The 23,157-nt window shown below is 39.7% G+C and overlaps 1 long non-coding RNA gene across 1 annotated transcript in view; it reads right to left on the reverse strand.

Moving 5' to 3' along the window:
* Positions 1-965: 965 nt before the first annotated feature.
* Positions 966-23,157, reverse strand: part of LOC130838766 (uncharacterized) — a 136,448-nt gene continuing 114,256 nt past the window's right edge. The window contains exons 3-5 of the long non-coding RNA XR_009049711.1: positions 2,252-2,339; positions 1,703-1,783; positions 966-1,267 (exon numbers count right to left, since the gene is read on the reverse strand). This is a non-coding gene — a long non-coding RNA (uncharacterized LOC130838766). The remainder of the gene's footprint in view (positions 1,268-1,702; positions 1,784-2,251; positions 2,340-23,157) is intronic.

The raw sequence follows: 23,157 nt of genomic DNA on the forward strand, positions 1-23,157 counted from the left end.
AGTAGACAGCAGAGCAGCATACACAGGTTACACATACCAAGATGCCAATATATGTATTCAGCTTTGTAAATATGCCTTTAAAAATACCTTGCCATATTTAGCCACTCCTAAATATGTATTTACACAAGTCTACACACTGTAAGTGTTTACCTGGGAGACAGGAAAGGTCTCTCTGGTAAATAATATGGGTTTTATAGCCTTTCATGAACGAATTTTTTGTTTGCTATGTAAAAAAAAATCATCTCTCAGTTATAATTTAATAAAATTTTTCTTTTCCTGTAAATTTACTGCATAGCACTTGAGGTAAAGCCTTGCAATATTAAAAAAAAGAAAAAGACAACACTGGTGTTAGCTTTGGGTACAGAGTGGCTTTGATTCATTTGCTAAAGACTACAGAAAGCAGAAAACATGGATATGATTTCTGAAAACCAGACAAATAAAAATAACCTGTCAGATATATTTTAGAGCTAAGGCTATCGAGTAATTACCTATTTTTTCAGGTTAAAAGAAAAAAAAACCAGAACCTCTAGGAAGATTCAAATGATTTAAACTACTTTGCCCTGAATTTTCTAGATCACTGCTTAAATTTACACTTTATATTACATGAGTGGATGTAGGTTAAACACTTTCAACTTATAAGCCAAACTGTGTTAAATCTAAGATATGAACAAATTCTTATAGAAAAGCATCATTGCCCAGTACACAAGTTCAAGGACAGAAAGTTTTCAGTGCGTACTCTAACTTAAAAATACATGGCCTTGAGCAATTGAGCTGATCTGACTTATGATTTTGAATTTGTAAATTAGGTTGTGATCTACCCTAGACCTAATGAATGATGGATCTGTACTCAGATAGTAAGTGCTGAATATTAATAGCAAAAATATATTTTTTTAAAAAGACACTTTTTTTAAATTGAAATACAAAGTGAAATAGAACAGGATGCTTGGAATTAAAGAAATGCCCTGTTACTTGGCAGGTTCTCACAATTTATTCACTATCCTGCCCCCCCTTTGCTCTCCCCTTATTAAGGCTCCTGAAATCACCTAACATTGAGCAAGTGACGCTGGCTTTTGTGATTCTCTTTAGGGTCCTAGAAATGGATATGGCTTAATTTGGAGTCCTTTAAAGTTTTTTAAAGGGAGGATCTCTCTGAAGGAATTACTCTCCTCATCAGCTCACTTCCTTCTAGGAAATAAGTGTGCAGGATTTCCAGCAGCTTGTCTCTGGAACCACTGAAGATTTTCCTGCCATCAGTGGACTTAGAGACCTACAAGAGAAGGAAAGAAAGGAGAAAAACCCCTTACATGAATTCTGAAGACACTTAATATATAACAGGTTTGCATTCAAAGGAGACTCCGCTTCCCTTTCTTTGTTCTACACGTTTCAAAAATTTTCTCTTTCAGGATCTTTCTGTGTATGGGTGCCTGTGCACAGAATGTATGGGTTTGATTTACGTTGAGGACGTGGGAAATGTGGGCATTTTTGGCAAGTCCAGATATGGAAACATTGCAGACTTTTTTCAGGATAGAAACATACCAATTTTTTAATGGGCCCAATTATTTTACCCCCACATAAAATGCCTGTTGAAATTTGTCAATGCAAAACAGGTGCTTACATGCCTGCCTATCTCATCTCTAAATGGAAGAGATCAAGTTTATACATATAATATACATATTTTAAACATAGATGTGAAAACATTTACCTCTTAAAGTCAGATGTTTTAAGGTACTTTACTTTTAAGTCTTTTTCTTCCATTTATTCTCAAAATGTTGAAAGATGCATCCTATTATAAAAGATTAAAACAATCATTTAAAAATAAAATTATGATTTGTTTTACCTTTGAATGTGCTAGAAATTTAAATACAATTATATGCTTGATGAACATGGAACAGGGGGTTTTGCAACTAGGTCACCAATTCAAATTTGATCCAGAGAGTACCAAATACCCTACAGCTGTCTATTATGAGTATCTAAAATGCATGCAACAAATAAATATCTGATTATATGTCCATACAAATTTTATACCTACTCTGCTAATTGAAATGGAGCATAATGTACTATTTGTGTATTCAGTTTACACTTTTGAAAATTATTCTATATCATCTTACATTTTCACAAAAGGAATAGTAAATCCACTGTCATGCTAACAATACCCACACGTTTGTTCCAAAGCACACAATATATTCCCCACCTTCTGAGTACGAAGCAGGAAGATACAATTCTTCCGGCTCCATCGTAGATTCTCACATACCTATGGGCATGGCAGGTGAGAAGGTCACTCCTGTGTACAGCAAATCCATCCTGGCCATGGTGAATGATGTTCAGGGGCACTGCAAGAGCTAACAGATGAACAAAATCATTGGCCCTCACATTGGAACCTGAGTCTGTTAGAAGCACTGCCTTCTGTCTTTTACTATGTTGCAGACATTTGGGAAATACGATTTCTGTTCATTTACTTCTGACCAGTCACTCCACACCTTATCCCCGCTAAGACTCAGGCACAAGTGTGGAGTGCCAGAGGAAGGACAAACACCTGCTATGCTAAAAATTGAATCTCCTTGCTTGTTTTCCTGGAAACAAAGATGTGCACTTTGACTCTCTTTCCTGAGGGTTCCTTCCTGAAACTATGACAGGATTTCAGAATTCTCAAGTTTTGCTGGAAACTGAGACCTGCATTTGTTGAGGTGAAGGGAGAGTGTGAAGGGGGCTCAGCTAGAATTAAATCACAAAGCTTCCTGTGGCTGCCAAATGTAATCTTAGACATGCAGTCTTTAAAATTCCTAGGTGGCAGTCCCTCTCTAGTCTGTACTGTTGAATCAGTCCTGGATGTGTTGTGCTTAGATCTTAATGCTACCTTGTAAGATTGCACAGCATTCAGGGAAGAGAATATAGCTTCATAAGGGAAATACAACCATATCCTATAGAGCTCAGCTAAAAGCACTGGGACTGCTGAGAAAAAAATAGAAGGAATTTGAAATCCCCTTCAAATATCTCTGCTATGCAGAAGGTGTATTAGGCTTATTCTGTATGGAAGCATCATGGGATAGAGTCTGGCTGAATATAAAGAACTTTCTATGAGTTGTGCTGTTCCAAGAAGGAAGACTCACTGCCTCAGCAGAACTTAGGCAGCATCCAGGCACAGGCTAGATGACCCCTTGGAAATTCAGGTAGCTGACTTTTAAGCCTCTTTCCAGTGCTGAAGTTATATGAATCTACAAAACCAAACCAGCTGTAGGAGGTCTGAAGGTGCTCATGGAGCAGTTTCAGGATACTGTGAGAGTCAGGCTGTATGGTCAGGCCATTCAAGATGACTGTTCTTTTGCTCTTTGTGCATCCCCTGGTCAACCAAATACCTGCTTCACCTACAACCTGCCCCACCTAGTGCTTGTTCTAATCCTTAGGCCAGAACGTTCCACCTGTTATTTTATTAAAGGGAAACATCTGCCCTTGTGATGGTCATTATTCTGAGGGGCTGTGAGGGATGTGCCCCAGCTGCTGATTTCCCGGTAACTGATGAGCCACCTGACGTCAATTCCCCCTATAAATGGTAGCCGCCTCCTTTCTTGAGTAGCGAAGATTGTTGTCATGTCCTGCCTGCTGTCCGTTGTACACAGTGGGGTGTTGCTCTAGGACTCGTTGTTTCAGATGTATAAGATACCCTATCCAAGAAACCACTGATGTCTCTGTCACTGTCTCCGGGCTCTTTCTTTGGTCTTGAGGCTGGACAAGCACAGGGCTTGCAGGCCTACAGGTTGCAGCCCAACACACACCAACTAGGCATATCCTTGTTTTGGTCTTTCCTAAGCCCAGGATTTCTTTCAAGGAGGATGAGTTCCCTGCAGTGACTATGAGAGATTCCCTACTTGAGAATCCTGGCTCTTCCATTATACTAGTTGTGTACATTTGAGGAAGGCAATGAACCTAAGAATCTCAGTCCTAAAGCTGAGAATTATTATTCCCATCTTACAGGGTAGTTGTGAGCGTCGAAAATCATCTGTATACTGCCTGGTGTATGCAATATGTGTTAATTGCCACAGGTGCATAATTATATGGTACATAAATATTGTACCCTAAAAAGCCCACTTCTAGACATCATGGGGGAGAGTGGTCATTTTGCAGTAAGCTCTGAAGGCAGTGAGCTAGGGTGATGTGTGTCAATTATCTACTTCTTAAAAGGCTCCTTTTTCCATCAGGAATACACACATTTATGTTAATGTGGAAAAGGAAAAAGATCCTACTGTGGAAATTGTGCTATAAACACCTAAAATGTGGTAAATGAAATAATAATCACTGTGATGAACTTTACCAAAATTTACATGAAATGAATAATGCAAAGGCAGAGGAAATTATTCTCTACTAGCAGCAGAAATCCTTTACACACCTCCCTCTTAATTTCAAGATTCTTCTAGTGAAGCAGAGTGTCTGATTATTAGTACTCTATCTTTTTAAAATCAAATCACCTAAGGACGGAAGCACTGGTCACAAGGACAGTGAGAACTGTCTGATTTCATTGCTAAAGAGATACTTTTCACTTTTGGCATATAATTCTTAAATTCCCAAACTAAAAGTTTTGATTTTGCAACCAGGAGGGTGATTATTTTCACATATAAATAGTTGGTGAGTTTGATCCAATTAAACTGCTGAGTTTATTAACTAGCTATTCTGTAAAATGTGACCCTCAGCTATAATTATTATGTATAATTATCTCTGTATTTAATCTACTTTCAGATATTAAGCCTATATTTAACATGGCTAGTCCTTTGAAATTGGAATCTTTGATCTGGTCAGTCTTCACCACACGTATGGGGTATTTCTGACATGAATTTGGACTTTTACCATCCCTTGAAGGACACTAACAGTAGCACTGGGTTTTTAGTTTTGTCAGGAACATGCAATTCACACTGAATTAGTAGTATTCGTTACAACTCCTACTAAAATGATTCTGTATGCCCAAGAAAGGTGACTAGATTTGATGCAACATTCACTCCTAACTTAAATGGATAACCTTTAATACACAGGTAAGTTAAGCAGTCTTTTCACTGTTTGGCTTCCTTCCGGCAATCTGGTTACAATACATGACTTAAAGCAGCAGCCAAAGATGCCTGACTTTGAACTTGTGAGTACATAATGGGCAGTCGGGAGCTTGTGTTCCAGGAACATAACTCTCTTACTCTAGCACAAGCGTACCTGCACACAGGAGAGGGGGCAAGTTATCCACCTTCGAAGGCTCCGGGGACAGACCCTGGCTTCCTGCCCTACCTTCATGTGGCAGTAATTTCCCTACACAAGAGGCAGAGGGCCTCTCCTTGACACACGGTGTCTGCCTTGCCTCCCACACACAAACCCACAAGAAAGTCTGACCCAGCAAGTATTAAGAAAAAAGTCCTGACCTGACCACACAGCAATTCTGCAGCATGAGCAGTAGCCACTGCCATGCTCCTGGCAAGCGCTGCATTGCATCCAATTGGAAGCGGGCATAATAAAATTCCTTTGTCAAGAGTCCCGGTGCAGTGTTGGCAATTGAGCGCATATTCTCCCCTTAGTAGGAACAACCATGGAACAGCATGAAATCTATGCTTTGGCAGCAACAGAACTTGGTGCTAACATTTTTCTAAACTGAAACAAGACGGATGATTTGGCCTGATACTTACAAGTTATAGGATATGTTAAATCACCTCTAAAAATAAAAACAAAAGATTTGAAGAAAGTTGTGAATCTTATGAAAGGAGAAGGATGGTTAGACAAGCTTTTTGCTTGTAAAAAGAAAAATAATTTTAAAGCATGTTGAGGTGCATGAGTAGAGGAAACTAAAATACAGAATTGTGAACACCTAAGATGTTCTAGTATGTTTAGAATTCAAGGACTGAGGTGTCTGGGCAAACTCCCACAATAATCCAGAGAGTATTTATTTGTAATCAATCAAAAATTTCTCTTATCCTGTAATTTATTACAGAATTCAGTAAATACCAGGCACAGATCATAGGCACTAAAGAAACACAAATATAAAAAGAGACTGCCCCCACAAAAATCTATTTACAGATATATAAGTATATAAGGTATAAACTTATGTATTTATATTTACAAGTATATAAGGTATAAACTCTCTGGATAGCAAAAGATAAGCACGAAAAACTAGAAAAAAAATGACTATAGGCATTAAAAAGAAAAATAAATATTCTAGAGAAATATCCAAAAATTTTTTTCAAATTTCTCAGTGTGACACTGGGTCTTTACTTTCCTGCTGCTCCCCGCCTTGTGAGATTGATTCATTGGTCAGAGACACTGCCTCAGTTTCCTACAAGGTCAGAATCATCATTAGTTCTTTTTCCTAACTACTGACCCAAAGAAGACAGCCCTTGAATAACACAGTCCCAATGCTTCTTCCCTGAGGAATGTTTTAGGATTTCTTTCATCAGAATATTGTGCTTTCTCAAAGAACCCAGATGGGTGCAGAGGACAGCTTTGCTCCTGACCACCACTAACCTCAGGGAGCAGATCCAGGGAAAAGAAAGAACAGGGCAAAACTTCCATTCTCTGAGTTTCTGAGACTTTGTGATAAAGCCACTTCATTATTTGTCATCTAATTCAATCTCAAGCTGTATTTGATTTGAAAAACACAATGCTTACTAGAGCAAAAACCTGGAGATGATTCGTAAAATACAGGACAAAGATGCACAGAGTTCGTATGAGCGTGGTGCAGAGTAACAAAAATAGAGCACAAGTATATCTTTTCCTTAATATGCACAAGATTTTAAAAGTAAAATGAAGAACCTGTCAATGAGGCTGAAACTGAACCACTCAAACTAGGCTCAGTGTTTATAAATGAGGAAGAGCCAAACCAATAATAATATTGTGGCATTGATTCTTTATGGTCTCAGTCACACCCACCTCATCACTTAATATATTTTTTCTCCTAAAATGTGTTCAATCCTTTTTGATGGCTTGGCTCAGAGCTTAGATAGTGGAGCCAAACCATATCCCTTTGGTTGGTCTTAAGCTTGGCTGGACTTTCAATGACTTCCACATATTAAGGGCCACTCTCACAAAAGGCTTGATATAATAATGAAGCCACCTACCTAACAAGTAATAAGAATCAGCATTTCCTGATTAGTCCTGTGAGCCAGGCACTGTGCATGGAGCCTTACCACAGTGTGTCATTTAACTCTCACAGGATGCTGAAGTAGCTGGCATTAGCCCCATTTAACAGATAAGGGACTTGAGGCTGGGAGGTTAAGACTTTCCCAAGGTCAGAGTTTGCAAATGGTGAGAACTTGATTCCATCAATTACATTCAAATTGCTGCAGGTTCACAGGCTGTTGTTCTGCTATACTTTGAGGCAAATTTCCTGACAAATTGGGATTGCCACTTTTGGAAATTTAGAGAGCTTCAGATGGCTGCATCATGTGAAGACTGGCCAACATTTCCTGGGGAGTCTGACTGGGAAATAAACTGCTCACCTTCCATTGGTACAAAGGTCTAATGTTCACAAACACGCAATCAATTACTAACCCCACCTCCCTCTGCCACCAGCATCTCCATCAGCAGCAAGAAAAAATCAGGACTGCTGCATACCCACACTGAGGACTATTTTTTGTGATTGGTGATTTTTTAATTTCTTTTTTAATGTAGTCAATGAAACATGAGGTCTCCTGTATGCAAATACTGGGGGAGGGGTTACACACTGTGCGAGTTACCTCAGGCCAAACCCAAAATAGCCCTGGTCCTCCCATCCCTGAACTTCAAAGGCAGCCCCTTCTCCCTGCTGCCACCGCTGACGCTGCGGTGACTCTGCAGTGGTCACAGGCCGCGCAGCTTGGGTGGTCCCTCCAAACCCAAGCATTCCCTGAGCTGAGAAGCAACCGCATGTGTCCTTCTGGTGTGGGGAAGGCAGGGGAGAAGAGGACGGAGCTGATAAATACACCCTGCCTTCCCCTGACTCCCCCCTGGGGAAAGTCAACTATATACAAGCTGACTGTGCTCACACGAGGCAAAGCTTTTCCACAGTACAGCACTGTCCCACACTGCCTCGGCTGTTCCTTCCTGACTGCCCTGCGGCGACAAGGGAAGCCACGTGGCACCTCATTGGTGGGAAGATCATAAAACTGGAAGCAAAGAGACCCAAGTTCTGACCCCAGCTATCATTCACCAGCCCAAATTCCCAGCGTTCTATGCCCACGTCTCATATTCCCCTGGGTATTGGGCACTGGGGCTTATTAGTTTGTTTCCTGAAAAAATAGAAAATATTTCTCCCAAATTTCCTCAGCCCCCTATTCTATTAGAAAGCACTGATCTGCAGCAAGCAAGTTTCAGGCCTCAAGAGAATTCAGCTGGAAATCAGCTTTCGCATCTTTCAGAGAGCAGACGGGAGGTCTCAGGGAGGACCTAGGCTCACCTCAGGCATACCTCTTCTGTGGAGAGAGAACAGAAGATTTTTACACTCAGGATAACTTTTCAGCAGAATCAGGAACTGAGCAGTGACATTATCCCTGCCGTGCACTGGAGAATCCTCTTTCTCCAGCCTATTATGGGGCTTTAATCTGAGGGACATTATCCGGAAAAGCCTGGGAGAAACAGAGAACCACCAGCCTATGCAGCTCTGGGGGGAGTTTCTTTTCTTTATGAAACTCACAAAGGAATCAGTCCTAGGATCTGAAAGAATACTAAGGTTTTGTAAATTAAAAAAAAAAAAAAAAAAGGCCTCTGGATGTTCTAAGACCACGGGCTACAGAGTGGGGAGGAAGAACTGGCTTTTCTCTGAAACTAGAAAATCCACTTGGCACCTTTGTCCAACAGACACAAGGAAAAGATCCCATAGTCATAAGTTGTTTTATCGAATTTTTTCCCTCCTGGTTTTCTTTGTTGCGAGTTCCAAGCTGCTTTACACCATTCCATCCTTTACAACTATTGAATCTCTTCTACAGATCTGTAAAAATAAAAGGCCATTTCCAGATTACCAGCCAGTGACACCACATCCTGTGTTCGAGCTGATGATAAATAAGAGTGAGGCAGGTAGTCCCCCAGACACATCTGGGAAGCATCCTCTTCTCTGAACAGAAGCACACAGCATTCAATTCTAGCCAAAGCTTGTTTGGCCTTGTGGTCTGCTGAGTTGAAATGGTTATGCTATTCTTTTTCTGAATCTAAAGACTATGTTTTTCCTCTGACATTTTTCGTTTTTTAAAATTTTGATATAAAAAAAAAAAAATCCCCTGGGGGAAACTCTATTGGCTTTAGCCGTGAATCCCAGGTGTATTCTAATTAGCTTTAAAACTTACTTAAAAAAAAAAAAACTTCAAGTTGAAGACAGCTAAAGCAACCAGCAGCCACAATTTGGGCTAATTAACTCTTCTGGTAACATCTAGCAACTAGAAACTGTGGTCTCAAATATTCTGTGATGATGTAGCCACTCAGGATCTTATGTGCTCTTTTAACTTCTTTTAAATTAATCAGCTTTATAATGATTAACAACCCTAAATTATTTTTAGCTCTAGTTCTTATTTATTCTTTCATTTATGCAGTCTTCACTTGCTCCCAGTTAAGTCCTCCAATCTCTGTTTAAAATACAGGAATTTCATGAAACCAGCATCACTCTCCTCCCCACAAATGTGCAAACATACACTTGAGGGGGTAAGTGTAGCGAATAATCTTTCTTTCACATCCTGAATTTAGCATCCTCAGAAGTAGGGCAGACAGAAGATAGGCAATGAAAGGGAAAAGTATTGCCAGAACTTGCATTCTGCTCCCCAGGATCTTAAGCTGTCCTCTCCCATCTTCCTCAACTCCTCAAGGGAATGTGGTTGTCACTCAGCAGTCTTTTGGTAGCTGTATAAGGAAAGCCACACCTGAGGTTATATGGCAGCCCCGGGAGGGACCAGCTATAGACGCCTTAACCATGCTCAGTTGTCCATCCTTCTGGGCTAGCCTGTGACAGCAAGTGGGCCTGGAAATACTGCAGTAAAAATGCCCTCAATCCTACTGACCTCTCCCTGTGAGGGAAGGTTTCCTTTCAAGACGCCTTATGTTTTATCCAGCTTACAATTTACATGGCCTGAGAAGGCTATTCAGAAGACTTAGACAAGAATAAAAATCTCTGATCTTCTAATGAAAAAAGAGAATACTGGCCCAGAAATCAAAAGAGCTGGCCTCTAATGCCTTCTTGGCCATTAATGAGTTTTGTGACTTTGGGGAAAATTATTTCTTCATGTGAACATTAAGCCGGAGAATTTCTAAGGCCTTCCATCTGTAAAGGTTCTGTGAAGGGACGTGTGCTCCCACTTGCCCTTTTGAAGACCAACTGCTAACTTCTGTGCAGATATAAGGTAGAGGAATCAGACTCTAGGATTCACATGTCATAGGACCTTAAGGGGAATTTTTAAATATACATGTTTACCACTCTTTTCTAAAATCAAGAGAGCTTGCAGGCCAATGCTGGTTGTGCGACCTACATGAAATAAAATACCATTTTTCTAATACATTGATCACCAGTCAGAAGGTTAAATTGAGATTTCCTGGTAAAGCAGGAAAGCAACTCTAAAAGTTGAACTAAAATGAATAAATATGACTACAACAATAGAAACACCAAATGAACATTTCAGTCCTTATTTTGTGCCAGACACTGAGCTAGGGATTTCTGCATGTGTTATCTCAGCTGAGCATCATAAACACGCTCTGTCCTCTCATTCTGTTCTCCAATTATCCCCCCAGGCCGGCCTGCCACATGCCCACCTCCTGCACAGAGATGTTGAATAAGGCAAGACCTTTACACACAAGCACCCCAGACCAGTCCAAATCCACCCTGAGAACTTCCACAGCCCTAATCTCAATGCATTACTTCCCAGCGGGAGGAAAAGAGCTCCATATTTGTCAAAAAGAACGGTGTTTGTCTGCCTTTTCCAGGTGCACTTCCTTCAGGTTTCTGGGAGTATTTTATCTACACAAGGAGGAACACTCTAGTGCCTGGATCAATATTTGTAAAAGCTTTTAAGCTATAATAAGCATGATCTTCAGCACTCAATATATTCTGACAAGACCCCCCCTCTGTGTCAAGTGAAGTGGGTAAATTCTTAGGTAGGGATTTTTAGACCCACTTTGCCTACTAGTTCTTTCAGTAGAAAAGTCCATAATCATTAGGCTAAACGCAAGGGGACAGGCATTCCCAATTATATAGTTTTAATTCCCTGTAAGTCTAACCAGTACAGACTTTATCACTACATTGTAGTGTTGCTAACTAATGAGTTGAATTTTGGCAGCCCATTAATCTTAATTCTGTAAACATTGATTTTTTTTCCCTGGGTTTTGAATGGAGCTAAAATTAGCATTTTTGTTGTTGTTTGGGGTTTTTTTTTTTTTAGTATAACCTCCATTTCAACTTCCCGCTACTGGATATTTTATTACAACAAACAGCTCTATCCTTGACCAGGGTCTAAAAAGAAGTCAGAAGAGTTCTGGGAATAATGGTCCCACCTCTCATCTTGTTTCACACACTTCCCCCGTCCCTTCTGGGACAAGGAGCCGCCATTGACTTCTAAGGAAATTCACTTGAGGCTCAATTAAAACTATGGGGCACAAAGAAGAAGAGGCATGTCCTCACCTTTTCCTCCCCAATAAGATCTGTTTCAGGACCAATTCTATATAGGAGGACTTTAGAGGCTTATGGTATGGGACAAAACGGGGAGGTTCAACCCAGCTCTCACTCATTTGACAACTGCTGGTTCATCTCAAGTTTCTCTCGCAAGTGCAAACGCCTAAAAATTAAAACTGGAAGGCCCTCTCCCACAAAGGGAGTTCTCATGGCTTCCAATTTTCCCCCAACTCTCTATGGCTTCTTGGTCATTGCAATTTAGCAAGCACAGTTTAGGGAACAGCACTTTTATTAGTGTAAGAGACATGGGGTATAAACTCCACTCTGTTTAGTTAAGCTCTCTGGGACGGTCACTTCACATCATGCATTTTCTCATTGTGGGCTCTTTTTAGCCTATTCTCACTTAAAACAGGCTATATATTCTATCTTCCTTTTTCTTTTTCCTTTGTGATAGCATATTCTAGAAGGCTTTGGGCCCCTTCCCCTTATTTTCCTCAGATCTACCACATTGCAGCCTCCAAGACTCTCTCTTCTTTTCTCCACTGGACCCCTTCAGTCTGTTGTCATTACTTCATATTTTTGCTGATAAAATACCGGTCCAATCACTGAGCATCATCTGCTCACTTATGACAAACCAATCACATTTCTTCTTGTGAAGCATCCTGACACTTATCACTTTCCTTTAAAATTCCATGTTACTTACTGAAAGTCTAAAAGCAGTCACCAAATCAGTCTTGGGGGAAAAGCAAAAAAACAAAAATCATTTCCATGCAGAAGGCTATACTTGGGGTGATGAGGTATAAAGGCCTCAAAGCCAGCAGCAGATGGCCAGTTAGAAATCTTATTCTGTGATGTACCAGCTGCGTATCCTTGGGCACATTTTATAAGCTCTCTGTACCTTTTTCCCCATCTGCAAACTGAAGGTAGGATAGTCTCTACTTCACAGGGTAGTTGTAGAGATTAAACAAGATCCTGTGTGTAAACCCTTAGCGCAGTGCTGGGTGGAAAATAAATTCTTAATAAATGTTAACTACAAAACAAAAATATACAACATTATTTTAGCTGAAGGTTACATCAGTCTCCAATTGGTGTTTGAGAATTATTACCCTACTATACCATCCTATTTGCAGGAACATTTTATTCTATAGTATGAGGAACATGGAAAGGTATGCATGTGTGTGTGTGTGTATACACACACATATATATGTATATATGTACATATTTATACATATATTTTTTTAAAACTTCTCTTTTACTGACCTGCCTCGTGCAGTAAATGCCTATGTTTCATGACATGCTGTCACTCGGCACTGTGAAAGCTAGGAAGAGGTAGGAAACATAGTTTCTGCCCTCTGAAATCTAGCTGGAAGAGAGGATACACACTCTACAAGAAAATAACAGCCACACAAGAGCCATCTCAGAAACCTATATTAGTCATCGATTAAATGAGTGGCACAGACAGTTCTTTGACAGTTAAGACAACTCCTGCCTGATAAGGTCTAGGAAGGATGCAGGGAGTGAAGAGAATTAAAGCTGAGCCTTGAAACACGGACCTATTTGGACCGAATAAAATAAGGAAGCTGAACATAAGTAGCAAGGAAGTTTCAGAAACAGTGGCCCCAGAGTCTGGACAGACTAGAGCATGTTCAGCAGACAGGTTCTGAATTCTGCCAGAGCAGAGCAGGAATATTTCATACCTACACCTAATGGAAGACAGACTGGGATCAGCTTGTGTTGGGTTCACTGGGTATGGGCTTTCACTTTGAATTTGCTGTTGTGGTCCCTGTGTGACAAAGAAGTTTCATCTGGAGGACAATCTCCTAGCAATTGACAATGGTTCATTAGGACTCTGTGTTGAGGCTTCTGAGCCCACTGGCTCTTGGGGAAACAAAGCATGACTGATTATTAATGTCTGCCATGAGGAAGGAGAAAGAGGTGGCCTACATGCTTTATGTCTGCCATCCAGGCAATGTAAACAATCGAGGTCAAGGAGGGCAATTTTAGCCAAAGAGTGACACGATAAAAGAGATGTTTTAAAGAGATTAATTTGGCAACAGATCATAGGGCAGGCGGCTGAGAGAAGAGAGGAAGCAAGAAAACCACTTTGGAAGCTTCTGCCGAAACCAGGACAGCAACCATGCAAACATAAAAGAAGGAATACATTTAAGAGACTGTAAGAACAAATCGATATACTTAGCATGACTTCTAAAGAGCCTTTAAACTGTGAGGGCATTTTTTTTTAATAGACTTTATTTTCTAGAGCAGTTTTAGGTTCACAGTAATATGGAGCAGAAGGTGCAGAAATTTCCCACACCTCTTGACCCCACACATGCATAACCCTCCCCGTTATCAACATCTCCTACCACAGGGGCACATTTGTGACAATTGATGAACCTACATTGACACTTCACAGTCACCCAAAGTCCATAGTGCACATTAGGGCTCACTCTCAGAGCTACACATTCTATGTGTTTGCACAAATGTTTAGTGACATGTATCCACCATTATAGTATCATACAGTGTAGTTTCACTGCCCTAAAAATCTCCTGTGCCCTGCCTATTCCCTCCCCACTAGCCCCTGGCAACCATTGATCTTTTCACTGTCTCCACAGTTTCACCTTTTCCAGAATGTCATACACTTTGAGTCATACAGTACATAGATTTTCAGGTCGGCTCCTTTCACTTAGGAATACGCACTTAATTTTTCTCCATTAGAATGGAGCTTGATAGCTCATTTCTTTTTAGTGCTGAATAATATCCATTGTCTGGGTGTATAAAATTTTATTTATCCATTTACTGAAGGACACCTTGGTTGCTTCCAAGTTTTGGCAGTTGTGAATAGAGCTGCTATAAACATCCATGTGCAGTTTTTTTATGTGGACATACATTTCTAACTTTTGGGGGTAAATTATGAAGGAGCCCAATTGCTGGATTATATGGTAAGAATATGTTTAGTTATGTAAGAAACTGACAACTTATCTTCCAAAGTGACTACCATTATGCATTCTGACCAGCAACGAATGCAAGTTCCTATTGCTCCACATCCTCTCCAGCATTTGTCAGTATTCTGGATTTTGGCCATTCTAATAGGCATGCAGTGATATCTCATTGTTTTAATTTGCATTTCCCTGATGACAAATAATGTGGAGTAGAGTTCTGGTATTTTGATTCTTGAGAAGCGTATCATTTTGGCTAGTTCTTACAATGGCAAAGATTTGTTTATTTCATTCACCCATTACCAAGCACTGTCACCTAGCAAACAGCAAGGTAAGAGAGTATTTGAAATACAGTACAGGTGAATTTTGACAAATAATAGATCGGGAAAACTCTGGATGAGATGTAAGTCTAACATCAGTGAGTATTTTGGTAAATAGAGCAAGAGCTTTTCTCTGGTAAAGCAGAGGCCACCTAGAGAAAGTCAATGACCTTCGGCAGAGGTGTTGGAAGATACTAAACACAATCTTGCCTTCTTCATAATTTTGACCAGCAGCTCTGGCTCTGCCTTAGCCACTGACTGTCTCTCCATCTTGTGATAAGGTAACCACATGTACAAGGTGCATCATGACAGAAGCAAAGACACAAGGCTGAAGCCAGATCTCATTTTAAGGACAAGTCTCTAAAAGCCTCCTGGAGGAGAGAGCAGAGGGAAAGAAGGGAGACTGTTTTTAATCATCGACACTGCAAAATGTATTTATTTGTTAACTTATTGAGCTCTGAATTAAAAACCATTTCAAAAGTATAGGAATGATATATAGTCTCCAAAAATGTGTACTCTTCCTAGAAGATAAAACACATATACTAAAATTAAGGACTACAGCAAGAGATGGCATAGATCATATATAGCAAATATCCCTGCCTGTACCAAGCCAGTAATAGTCTTACATATGCTGCAAGTCAGGTGAATAAAAGTATGACTTGGGGGACAGGATAACCATTCACGTAAGTGCTGAATCACAGAGATTTCCCCAAGCTGGGCAAATGCTCGGCAAGAGGGAATAGCAAATGAAGAGGAGCTGTTTGGAGAAGGATGGGTCCTGAGTGGGGCTCCCCCCTTCCTGCACAAATGTGTTGATTATGTGACTCCAACTAGGCTGAGGGAAAGATGGTTGGAACATTTCCTTAGACAATGGCCCGATTGAAAGGTCACTTCCTGCCACTTTCCATATCCCTGAGGGGAAATCCCATGCTGGCTCCAATACACAGTGATGGCTATGTTGAAAGCCAGACTTCTGAACAAATGCCTGCCTGCCAGAGTCACTGGCCTCTACTTTGGGGTTTAGAGATGAATTACAGATAAGTATTCATGCTTAAATGTCCACTCACATATAATGCAATCTGTACAATTTTCAATTCACAATCACTGCAAAGTAGCTGTGAGTGTTTTTCTGTACTTCGTTGACTCTATGATTTTTCATATCATCTAGGAAATAGAAATTCTTCACTCCCAAATGAGCAACATTTTGAACTCAACCCTGACCCGAACATGATAAAGATCTGTGCCGTTGAAAAGAAACATAAAGTGTTTTGTTGTTTCGTTCTGTCTCTTCCCCTGAAAGCCATCCAAGGGCAGAATCCTGTTGCCTGTGTTCACAATGAATATGACATAGAAAGAACATGATATTTTAGACAGAGCTTTCAGAAAAATCCATATAAGGACAAAAAGAAACATTTGATGCTGAATTCTTTCCTAATTTAAGACATTTTGAGTCCAGTTTTTAGTTTTTTAAAAAAAGGAATAAGACAAATTCCAGGACAAATGCTCCTGGGATTTCTTGTGGGAGCTGAACGTAGTGACGAGCAGACATTGTCTAAGTCATTGCAGGAACCCTAGATAAGCTAAATGTGCCTTCTGTGTGCCCAGCCAGCACCAGCCTGCACAAAACATCTTACCCTTCCCCAGGCGCTTCCACACTCCCTGAATTCTGACATATTTCAATACCCTCGCACTTTAAACAAATTGGTGTATTCTTTTGACATTGCTCTCATTATTTCATACGAACATTGAATAACTGAATGCAGTGCTTATCAAAGCAGGGGATGTGCAACAGAACCTCCTGACGTTTTATTAAAATGCAGATTCCTGAGCCCCTGCTGGGAACTGCTGAATGTGGAACATCTACGCGAAAGGCCTGGCTATCTGCAATGTTGGAGACACTCCTGTGGCTGGGTTCCACAGTGTAAAGAATCCTGCACTTCAACTATGGTCTTAGTTCCACGAGTCACCATTCATTGTAGACTTTCAGCCAGTTGTTTAATCTCTGGACGCAGTTTTTTCAACCGTAACATAGGATTATTGTGAAGTAGTATATGCAAAAGTACTCATACCTATTAAAAAAAAAATTCACACGTGTACTTGTGAATTCCTTGGTCAGATGATAAGATCTTTGAGACCCAGGAATCTCCTTATTGTTTTTTCCTTATTGGTAATGTCATATTTATAGCTGGATTTCAGTAAATAGTTGTTTAATGTACTACACAGCACAAGACTCAGCAGCATTTGCGCCCTGATACTTAGAGAAAGTTAATTAGCCACCAGGAGTCCACGTCGATGTAGAATTTACCTTGGACCAGGGTCATCCCCAGGACATGAAGGTTAATCAACTATCAGTGCTGATGAAAATTAAACTGTTGTTTGCTGTCTAACAAGGCTTATTAAGGTGGACATGTAAGGCCTCCTTGCCTATTTATTCAGTTTTCAGGAGAAAAATAACTCAGGTAGCCTGGCAAGTCAGGCTGACTACCCAAAATGGATCAGAGTAAGAGTAAGGAGATTTCTTTTTTAATTAAAAAATAAGAACTTTTATTTAGGACATTGTTTTAAGGCTTTCTCACGTCAATACTTTAAGTACTATATTATATCCCTATTTTACAAATGAATCAACTAGATCACAGGGACGTTTCGTGGCTTTCTTTGACAGCCTGATCTGTCTGTTTCCACAGGAGGAAAAGACCAATCACGTGGGCCTGGAAGGGCATCCTGCACCCAGAGAGCCACGAGTCTGCTGCTGACAGTCACTGAGTGACTGACTCACTTGTGCTCTGTTCTATGGCTGACCAACTCCACTTTGTTTTCGATTGAGCTATTTTTTTCTTTAAATATGGTGAAGTCTTCACTCAAGTTTAGGTCAGTTTTATAGCCTTGGAGTCATTTTGTCTTGTAAATTCAGTGTTTCCGCAAGTTCATGTCATGTGGTAAAAAGATGAGCACTTTTTTACATGAATAATTAAGTATTTATGATATGGTTATTAGAAAAAAATGTTTAACCAGTATACCAAACCCTAACATCAAAAACAGTATTACAGATATGAGGTTAATTTTAAATGGGGAGTTGATATAAAGTTAGTTTAATGAAAAACACTAAATAAGAGTTTAGGTAGTGTGCAGAAATCACCAGCTTGTAGAAGGAGTAGTAAGTTTGGGGAAGGCTGCTTTAAATTGACTTTGCATACCTCTCTGCTTCACTTTGAGTTGCTTTCATAATTTAACTTTAAGAAAAAATATTCATTTCTCTATCTTCAGCGGCTGTTTTCAAAGTAGTCCGTCTTGAGCCAGAAACATAGCTACACTTTATGTGAAATTATACTGCTGATTATATGATTCCAAATCACACTAAAGAGAAAGATAGTAATAATAGCTTCATGTATTGACTATTAGCATGAATTATACACTGGTCTAGTCATTGTTGATGTTCTAGTCAGTGTTGTTATTATCAGAACTCCTGTGGGGTAGGTATCATTATCCCCAATATATAGGTGGGCAAACTGAGACTGTGAAAATGAATAACCACCTATAGCCCCTAACATGCTAAATGTAGGAACCAAAAATGGAACTCAAATCTGTCTCTCCCTAAGTCTTTGTTCTTTCCCCGATACATATTGCCTCTCTGTACTAAATTTCCTAAACTATCTGGTCAAATATTTTTAAATGTCTTACGTAGTAAACTTTCAGTGAGAATACTGAAGTTGTAGGAGAACTATAGGTTATATACGTATGCATCTTTAAGTGAACTAAATTGATTATATTTGTAAACGGGTTACTTTCAAAGGGTCTGCCACCTCATTATATCTCTTTTCCAATGAAGCCAACACTCCCTTCCTTCCCATGGAGATCAAAACCTGGCAACTGTATTTGTACATGAGACTCTAGCTGGTCCTGGCCAACTAAGAGTCAACACCTTTCCTAAGTCAACGTTGCTCTGATTGATTTTCTTTCCTACAAATCTGGACTGGGGACTACTTTGCTACACTGAGGACGTGTAAACTGGGGAGCTGTGTACAGTAGAGGGTGTAGAGAAGCAGGGAGGGAAGACTGAAGCAGAAGTGTACCTAGAATTCGAGAACCAGGCCTTGAGATGAGAGAGAGAGAGACCGGGGTTGGGGGGGAGGGGAGAGACTATATTACACAACAGGAAATTGAACACTTGGCCTCTAGCTAGAAAATTTTGAATGAAGAAAAATATTTCATGGAGTGTGAGTCCCTCATGAGCCCCTCCTGCCCTTGTGCTCTGTAAAGTATCCTTACAATACATTCTTACGTTTTAATTAAGCTAGCCTGACATGGATCTCTGTTATTATAACCAAAAAGGTGTTAAGTAACACAGCCTCAATGTTGGAAAGAAATTTCTCCTTAAAAATTTTCCTTTGAGTGACTCTGAACTATTTGGTTTCTTATGATCATTCACTGGTAGTGACCATATTAGGTATGATTTCAGTTAGTTCTAGAAGCCAGTCCATTTAACAAAATTGTAATGTATACACTCAATATGCAGATAAATGACTCAAGCTCTTCTATGGGTTTCATTAAATTGTCTAAATATTTTTGCATCATAAGGACATTCAAATGAGAAAAATATCACATTCTCCCCACAAGAGAAAAATGCCCCCCCCCCCAAAAAAATGGCTTTATTTAGCAAACACTTATTCATCTCCTTTAGCTCCATTCGGTTGCTCCTTCTACTCATCTTGTCTTAATCATTCTTACTGGAAACTCCAGAATAATTTTTGATCCAGGAAAAGAGTAGACGCAGATTTAGCAACCAAAGCATGTATTTTTAAAAATTGCCCCTTACTTAGCATGTGTTAATATGATGGTGCATACCAGAGGAACAAACCAAAATCATCACAAGAAATGATTGCAAAACACAAGCACTCTGGATAATTCAATTGAAGCCTTTTAGCTGGCTCAAACAATTTGGTTTTGATTTCATACATCACCAAAGTGAGACATTAAAGAATACTCTATACAGGGCATTCTTTTTGTTGTTCATCCATGTTTTCCCTTGGGTTTAAGAAAGAAAAAAAACAGTGGAAAATCATAGCATTTTTTCATTGAATTGATTTTTTTAATGAGTTTGGCAATTAAAATCAGATTTTTTTAAGTAAGAAAAAATACATCTGAGTAAGAAACTTATGCTAAAAGTTTTAGCAGAATGTGGATTAAATTATTGGTTTTTAAACCACCTTTTAAAAATGGTATTGACTCTGGAATGGAAAAATCAGTAGATCCAAAGTAGAACAAGATTTCAACACTAGTAAAATTGAAAGCTAAATTAAAACTTTGTGTACATTATTTGCAAATGTAATAATCCTAGGAAGATTCTGACTATAACATCTTCCTAGCTGAAACTGATCTTTTCCTAAGTGTTTGCTTTCATTGATTGCTTCTAGTTTATTAGAGAAATTCTTCAGGCTATGGCTATTGAAATCTGCAGTTGATCCTTCAAGTAGATTTTGGGTAGCAAATCCACATGGGCCTGACTATCCAGTCTGTTGACCTTGTTTCTTTTGGCCTATAAGATTCTCCTTTCAATACTTCTGCCCAGGAGAGGAAAGGCAAATCTAGAGAAGTGGGAGGTACCATTACTTTGTGAGCTGCCACAAAAGTTGGCAGGTGCTAAAAGATTGGTGTGCTTGGAGACCACTAGTTCTAAATACATGTTTTAAAAAAAATCTTGTGAGTAGTACATTAACATTATTGTATGTCATGCTGTAGATAAGTTTACTTCTGCAAAGTGAACACCTCTCTGAAAAATGAGCCAACAGAGGTTACTTCTGAAAGGAAGAATTAATGCAGAAAGTTTCAGCTGAATACTTCTGTTTGAAACCTAAAAACTCAGTGTGCATTACTCATTGAATTTATCAGACCATTCAGAGTAATTATTAAGCACTGTTAATATACAAGTATATAGCAGAGTAATGGACCAGGCTGGCCCTATGCAGAATAAGCGGCTTCCTATGAAGAGCTTATTAAAGACAATGTCTCCTTAAATTCCCACAGTGGTGCTTTAACCCCTGGTTAATGCCAGCAGAAACCTGTAGCTGTTAAAAAGCAAATACCTTTAAGGCTCTATGCAAACTCCTGCTGCTGCTTACAGGATCCTTCCCCTTACTCCTTTCTTTGGGAAGAAATATTTTTTCCTTTAGTCTTGATTTCAAGACATTCCTTATCTGAAGATTTCCCCCCAACAGTTCCTTCCTTTCACCCAACCCCCACTGCTGCTGAATTAATAAATCAATCACGTGCTCCTCTGTGTTACCATAGCATTGTGTTAATACCTGTAGCACAGCGCTTATCATGTTGTATTACAATTAGCTCTGTGTGCATGGATCTATCATCACGATCCTGGAGATTTCTGAAAGTGGGGACAATGTGTTATTCACTCAGTGCTTTGTTTACAATAGGCACCCAAAAGATGTTCCTCAGAACAAGTGAATGAAACCCTCTTAACAGAAGTACACTCATGCTTTCACTCATTCATACCTCCATTCAACAACCAGTGTTACCTGGAATATATTTTGTGTCTTATTGCAAATTATTTTCTCAGATCCATTCCTGAAAAGTAGAGGGTAGAGATCTGGAGGTCACTTTCAAATGGATGACATCATGTAGTGGACAAGTGCAGAGAAAAAGAGACAAGAATACAACTTCTCCTGATTAAAAATTTTGCTTATGGCTATCTCTGATACTAAACATATAGCATGTGCTTGATGAAGGCTTTTTGAATGATTGATTAATTGATTATAGCTGAGGTTCAACTGTTTTCTGTCCAAGCAGGTGATGATAATATCCGCTAAAAATTTCATATTCTACAAAAACTTTCTTATAAAGTTGAGTTTTGTCCTAACAACTAACCCATACAAGACTGATGCCATTCCTCACTAAAACCTTCAAAATTTCTTTCATGTATATCTTTACTCTAAATATGTATCATCATGATTATATTTATACAGTATTTGCTGATCCTTTGTGCCCCCTTTTAGTATGCTGATTTTCTCAGAACTCAAGAAAAACTTTTTCTTTTTGAACTAAAAACTAATATTTTTATGCTTTTATAAGCCAGGAACTTGATTAATTGATTCTTCACCAGGACAGTGATCATTTATATGAACCATGATCCCTCAGAGGCAGTGCAAGTTTGGGGCTCCTTCTGTAGTCTCATCAAATGACAAAATTACATTTGGTGCCACTGTGAGTACGAAGCATGGATGACCATACTCACAACTTCCTACGCTTTCACCGTTGGAAGAGACTTTAGGAATCATCTATTTCAAACTCAGTGCAAGAATCCCTTTCACCCCATTCCTCACAGCTAAAATCTGTGGCTGTAACCAGGGGCAGAAATTGTCTTCCTCATAGACAGCCTATTCCATTTCTGAAGAACTCTCATTCTTAGAAGGCACTTCTCTTTACTGAGCCAAAATCAGATTCCCTGAACTTCAAACATTGATTCTGGCTCTAGCCTCTAGTGTTTCAAAGATCTAATCTAATCCCTCTTCAAATATTGAAAGGCAGCCATGCTTCCCTCTAGGTATTTTCCAGTACAACTTATAAACCTGAATAAATCTGTATCATCCAGCACACATGTGTCTATTAACCACAAAGACATCGTGAGAGATCACTTCAAAGGCCTTGCTCGTGTACCAGTGCCAGTATTTCTTCAACTACCAATGAAACAAGCAAAGTGAATTGGTCACGATTGCTCTTAAAAAACTCTTGTTGACTCAGTGATCACTGTCGACTTTTGGGTGCACATAAGCAATCTGCTTAGTAATTCATTTGGAAATTGGCTCATTTTTGTTTCTAGAATCTCTATTTCATTCTGTCACAATTCAACTGGTGGGCATGGAGTGGGGGCACGGGTAGACTCTAAGTATTTGAAATGGAGGAAGGGGATAGATTTAATACAGGGAATTGGTTATAAAGAAGCAGAAAGTCTCACCCAACAGGGATTGTTGAGACCACCCAGAGAGCAGAAATAGCACAAAGTCACTGGGACTTCTAGGCTAGAAGAGAAAAGGGAGAAGCCTGTGAGACCAGGGCCAGGACTGAGGGTCACCCAGAGCAAAGTGGAACTGGGACAGTAAGGTAGAGCAGGAGTTGCAGATACAGAGAAGACGTGAGACATGTCCAGAGGTATCACCTGAAGCACAGAGAAAATAACCTGGCTTTCCCCTTCTTCCCGCCCTTTGCTCTCCCACTGGGCTTTCCCATGGGTTGAACCCACTGGGGAGTCGCCTGTCACGAAAATCTGGGAAATGCAGCCAGCAGGGGAGCCTGAGCAGAGCAGGGGAAGGGC

This window comes from Hippopotamus amphibius, chromosome 1 (assembly GCF_030028045.1).
Source record: "Hippopotamus amphibius kiboko isolate mHipAmp2 chromosome 1, mHipAmp2.hap2, whole genome shotgun sequence".
Classification (NCBI taxonomy): Eukaryota; Metazoa; Chordata; class Mammalia; order Artiodactyla; family Hippopotamidae; genus Hippopotamus; species Hippopotamus amphibius.